The sequence below is a fragment of the Fukomys damarensis genome, unplaced genomic scaffold, assembly GCF_012274545.1.
Source record: "Fukomys damarensis isolate Sample0158 unplaced genomic scaffold, DMR_v1.0_HiC HiC_scaffold_13, whole genome shotgun sequence".
Taxonomy (NCBI): Eukaryota; Metazoa; Chordata; class Mammalia; order Rodentia; family Bathyergidae; genus Fukomys; species Fukomys damarensis.
Window position 1 is genome coordinate 12,847,189 of NW_022900925.1, and position 6,044 is coordinate 12,853,232.

The 6,044-nt window shown below is 44.8% G+C and overlaps 1 long non-coding RNA gene across 1 annotated transcript in view; it reads right to left on the bottom strand.

The window, feature by feature from the left end:
• LOC104853419 overlaps positions 1–6,044 on the bottom strand; it is a 24,649-nt gene that overhangs the window by 4,372 nt on the left and 14,233 nt on the right. The window contains exon 2 of the long non-coding RNA XR_777786.1: positions 4,920–5,036. This is a non-coding gene — a long non-coding RNA (uncharacterized LOC104853419). The remainder of the gene's footprint in view (positions 1–4,919; positions 5,037–6,044) is intronic.

Here is a 6,044-nt window from a genome sequence, read left to right on the forward strand (position 1 = left end):
AAGAGCCAAGGAGGGCTGTCATGGAAACCCTGTGGCAAGACAGTCCAGATCAGCTGTTGGGACTGATAGGTAATCAGGGTCTATTCAGGTGAAGGCAAAGAGAGACTGCAAGGAAGGGTGAAGGGGATAGCAAAAAAGGTATATTTTATATCTAAGACAGAGTAATGAGTGGTAGATGGAGGGATGGAGGACAAAAGTGAATAGCAGTTTGGCACCACAGGGTATATGGGGAGGATAGCACAGAGATCTTCTATCAGCCTATAAGAGCCATTTGCCTTCTGCATAGTGAGAATGGGAATAAGGGGAGGTGATGGAGGTTAAGAGGCTGTGCTGCAATAGGCTAGAAATAATAGGCTGTAACCCCCATAAAGCCACATCAGGGGTGGGATACTGTCATTGGGCAGGGTAGAGGTAGTTTGGCTTGAGAGGGATAGTAAGTGGATGTTGGGCTGAGGTCAGTGGTGGGGTGGAGGTGTCCCAGACCTTGTGGTTGAGATAAGGGGAGGTGATGGGAGCCCTAGAGGGGGCAAAGAAGGAGACAGTAGGGCGGCCATGAGCATTGGCCATGTCCCAGGGATGGTCAGAGTAACTGACTACTTGGTTAAGATGTACATATTAAATTAAAAAATATTTTTTACTGGGGTAAAATACCCAAAAAGGTATTTTTATTTTTATGATGTCCAATTTATTCATTATTTATCTTTTTTTGTACTGGGGATTGAACCCAGAGCCTTTCTGAGCTACTTCTCCAGCCTTTTAAAAAGCTTTTAAATTTTTGAGGCAGGGTCTCACTAAGTTTCCCAGGCTAAGCTCAGACTTTTGATCAGCCTTCCAGAGTGCATTTTTTTCTTTTTTCTGTTTTTGGTCCCCCTGCCCCTTTGGCTAAGAGACCTTTGCCTAATGCTAGATCACAATGATTTATGCCTATTTTTTTCTAAGAGGTTTATAGTTTTAGCTCTTAAATTTAAGTCCTCAACCCATTTTTAGTTAATTTTTTATATACTATGAAGTGGAATCCAACTGTATTGTTTTGTATATGGCTATCTGGTTGTCCTAATAACTTTCTTTGGACTTATTTTTATATTGTTTTTCTAACTTTTATAATAGATACTTAAATTGTTAAGTGTTTAGATTTTCATTGAGGGGTTGGGAAATGAACCCAGACTTGTGCATGCTAAGTACACTATTACATGTTCTACCACTAAGCCACACTCCCAGGCATATTTTTTTCTTTTTAATACAAGCGTTTTCCCTAGACGTGGTGGGGCATGTCTGTAATGCCAGCACTCAGGAGGCTGAGGCAGGAGGAACAGCCCACCCTGGGCAAGTTAGTGATTTATAGACATTGTCTAAAAGCAAAAAGTAAAAATAAACTGGATAGAGTTGTAGGCCAGTGTAAAAGCTTTAGGTCCAATCCCTATTACTTAAATAAAAACAAAAAAGGAAACGCTTTGACACACCACCCTGTATCACATTCTGCCAGGTATACACACCTGCATTTAATAGGCATAGGTCTATTCTAATCTTGGGAGATGATCCTGTTATTAATTTTATAGGTTTGACTTATTCACAAGATATTTGTTGAGTGCCTACTGTGTAGCATCATTACAGTTTATTAAATGCTGAGAACAGAGACTTGAAGTAGAGTCTTGCCATCACAAGTGTATAGACAATGGAGAGGGAGTAAAACACACAAAATCCCATTGCAATGCTGTACGATAAAACTAGGATAAGAAATGTAATGAATGAGATGATGGAAGTAGCAAACGGGTGAAGTTAATTTTGTGATTGGAAAAGGGAGAAGTTATTTTCCTCAAGGCTAATAAAGATGAATTTGTAGAAATTTGCTACATACATTTAGCAGAAGAGTGTGCCAGGCCATTGGAATGGCAAATGCAAGGCAACCTTTTGGAGAATGTAAAGACATAAAGTGTGTCAGAAACAGTGTCGGGAAAAGAGGAAGAAGTTGAGCTGAGAGAGTTGAACTGGAGGGTTCTGGACATTAGCTGATGAAGGGCAATTAAATCTTAATGGGGAGCTTGGACCTCATCCTAAAACAGTGGGAGGCTGTTGAAGGGTTTTAAAGAGGAGTGGGACAGTCACAGACTTGCAGTTTGAATGTTCTGTTGTGGCTGCAGAGGATGGGGCGGAGGAGAGCCAAGACCAGTGGCCAGGGGACCCTTCAGGAAGGTTGTGACCGTCATCTGTGCTTGCATTCAGGAGCATCCATGGGTCTTGGTGATCATCAGATGGGGAGCACGACTTTCCTTTTCTCCTGTTTGTGACCCAACCTGATTGGAAACCACTGGTTATGCCAGAGCAGTATGGGGAGGAGACAGTGGATCAGGACAGTTTGGGATGCTGCTCGGCTCTTCTTCACCTTCTGGCCTTGCCTGAACCTGGCTCTTTTCTGAGGACTCAGCTTCCTTTGCCCTTTCAAGAGAAGGAAATTTTTCTTCCACATTCCGAGGAGCTCAGGGCCAGCAGGCTCAGCACATTCTTCTTGTTCCCCATTGCTAATTCTTGGCCTTCTTTTTCTCCCCCTAACCCTATCTCTTCTGAGATCAATGCTACCCAGCTGTCCCATTTGTTATTCCCCTTTCTTGCTGTTACCTGCAGATGCATTCATCAGTGATTTCCCACATGCTTCACAGCCTTTGCCTTCACCCTCCTGGAAGTAATTACTCCTGTGGGCAAACACTCTGGTACCTGGTACCTATGCAGCCTGACACTTGTTGCTTGACTTCCTCTCCTCCCTCCTGCTGGCCAGCCTCTCCTGTTCCCACCTGATAGTCTCACCACCCATAACCGCACCACACTTAAGTTGTTTCAAGCCACCCACCCTGACCACCATTTCCTGTCTTCCAGCTCACTTGCTTTAGTGTCCATTCCACACAATTCTCCAACCTCATCAAGCTCTGTTACATGTACCACTTAAAATAAATTCCACTGGTGTGGTAGCACATGCCTATAATCTCAGCACTGAGAGGCTGAGATAGGAGGACTGTGAATTTAAGGCCATCGTGGGCTACACACACACACACACACACACACACACACTCCACAAACAAAAAATATAAAACAACTCCCTCATTTTTGCTTTCTCTTCCTAGCTTAGAGCACATTTCATGACTATACTCATTTTCCCCAAAGATCCTCAAAACATTTGTCTGCCTCTGTCTCTCCCTCTCTCCTTGTGTGGCCAATCCTCAACGCTGAATGAACCCAAATGCTGGCCACAACTGCACCTGAGCACTGAGCATTACAGGAAAAAGACAAAACAAAATTCAACTGGACCCACTGTTAGTACTTTCAGTTCGTGACCACAAACCTCAAAGAAGCACTCAGCATGGAGACCTCCACTTCCTCTCCTACCTGTGGCCTTTAAGCCACTTTGCTCTGCCTGGTGGAAGCACTGGTGAATCAAAATCCTCTATCAAGGGCAGAAAGACTTCACAGTTTCCAGGGTCTCAACCCATTTCCCTCTGCCTCTCTGTAGCATGGGGCAAGTCACCATTCTGGCCTCTTGGGAACATTTTCCTAGCTTGGCTTTTGAGACACCACACATTGGGTCTTCTCTTTTTCCATTCTCTTTCAGCCTCCATTACTGTTTCCTTCTCCTCTACCTGACCTCCAAATGACTGTCTTCATGGCTTTTTTTTTTTTTTTTTTGTATCAGGGATCAAACTCCTTTGAGCTTGGAAGGCAGGCAGCAGAACCACTGAACTAAATCCCCAGCCATTCATGACTTTTTTTTCTTTATTTGGTTTTTTGAGACAGGGTCTTACTATGTAGTGGAGACTGACCTGGAACTATGTGGCCCAGGCTGGTCTTGAACTCACAGTGATCCTCCTGCCTCCTGCCTCAGCCTCCTGAGTGCTGGGATTACAGGCGTGTGCCACCATACTTGGCTCTCATGGCTCATTTTTAAGGCTTTAAAAATACATCTTGGGCTGGGGATTTAGCTCATGGGTGCTGCAGGCTGCCTTGAAAGTGCAAGGTCCCAAATTTGATCCCTGATACACCCCCCCAAAAAATTCCCAACAACCTTCAAGGAAACTCAATGCCAATGCCGAACTCTCCAATTTTATATCTATAGCTGTGGCTCTTTTCTGCATGCCAGTCTTTTCTATGCATATGCTAATTTGACATCTCTGACGCCTGTAACCCAGCACTGAAGCATGGGCCTCACTGAGAGTTTGAAGCCAGCCTGAATTAGCAAGATTTTCTCTTGTTTTTTGTTTTGTTTTGTTTTTGAGACAGGGTCTCACTATGTAGTTGAGACTGATCTGGGACTCACTATATATAGCCCAGGCTGATCTCGAACTCACAGCAATCCTCTTGCCTCAGCCTCCCAAGTGCTGGGATTAAAGGCATGTGCCACCATGCCCAGCTAGCAAGATTTCATCTAAAAAAAACAAAGGTTGGGGCCAGGTTAGTTTCAATTACATAGTGAGACCCTGCCTCAAACAACAACAACAACAACAACAACAAAAGGTTGGGTGTGGGGGCGTACACTTGCAATCCCAGCATTCCAGATGCATCTCTGTGAGTTCAACGCCAGCTTGAACTACAACGTAGCAAAACCCTGTCTCAAAAACAATAAATAATAAATAAATAAATAGAGTGACAAGAATACTGAATAGATGTTTTTGAAGCTAGGAGCTGTGTTTTGAGGGAGATTAATGGCAATGTGTTTTGTTCATTCATTTTTGTTTTCAGACAGGGTCTCACTTGTAGTTCAGGCTGTCCCTGAACTCACTATGTAGCCCAGGTTGGCCTTGAACATGAGGCCATCCTCCTGCCTTTGCCTCCTGAGTGCTGGGATTACAGATGTGCACTACCATACCCAGCTAATTCTGTAATTTTTATAATATATATATATTTAACAAAGCCATTTGGAACATGCTTCTGCTTACCTTACCTGGAGCTCACAGAAACTGTAAGCCCTTCCTTTGTAAGTAGGAACAGACCTGTCTTCTACACACTGAGTCTTCTACAGTCCAGGGATGAAGTTAGTACAGGCTTAACGAACACTTATTGAAGGAACAGAAAAATTTGAGGTGTTAGTCTTTCTTCTCTTCCATGTCTTTAATCGATACTGTATTACTGACAAGGCACAAATCTAAAAGAATGAGTCATAAAGTGGGATAAAGTAGATTTTTCCTTGAAGTTTGGCGTGGTGGCAAAGCGCCTTTACTCTCAGAACTCGGGAGGCTGAGGAAGGAGGATTACCAAAAATAGGAGGCCAGCCTGGGCTACATAGTGAGTTTAAGGACAGCCTGAGCTACACAGCGAGACCCTATTACAAAAACAAAAACAAAAGATTTTTCCAGTTTGGATTTCACGTGTTAGCTTTACACGCAGATGCCCTTCTGAACGACTGCTTGAATTATATATAATAGATTTTGTTAACTGCAATTCACCTTATTCATGGGGAGTACAGCATTAGAGGTTTCTTTAAATGTTTCACACTAAGAGATGGGAAATATTTCGTTTACTTCAAGGATCCTTTGGGGGATTCTTTATTAGCAGCAAATACTTTCTGTTTTGGTGATTGCTTAAAATAGGGCACACCAGTATTAAGTTCGGCTTCCTAACAATGACTAGTCCGCACACCATGTGTATAGCGTTAGATGGCTGCTGAATACTCGCCAGCAACCAGACATCCACACTTCTTTCTGCCCTTTTAATCTCAGACCACCTGCTTGTAGCAGGAGGCGGCAAACTGACCCGCCGCGACCTTTTTGTCATGGCGCCCGCGGGGCGTCTACCAGAACGCTAAGGCTTCTGCAGCCAGCCGGGCGTGGACCTTCCAAAGATGGCGGCAGACCCGGCAATAGCGCGCAGGGGGCGGAGCCCCGCTGCCGGAGGTGGGGCAGAGAGGCAGAGGGGTCGGTCCGGCTGGCGGGACGCTTCCGAATTAGGCAAGCCCAGCGCGCTTGCGCGGAGAGGCCCTACGCGTAGTGAGGCAGTGGCGGGGGAAGGTACCGGTGGGGCCGACAGGCGGGTTGAAGGAGGGAAGCGAGCGAGAGAGCGGAGTC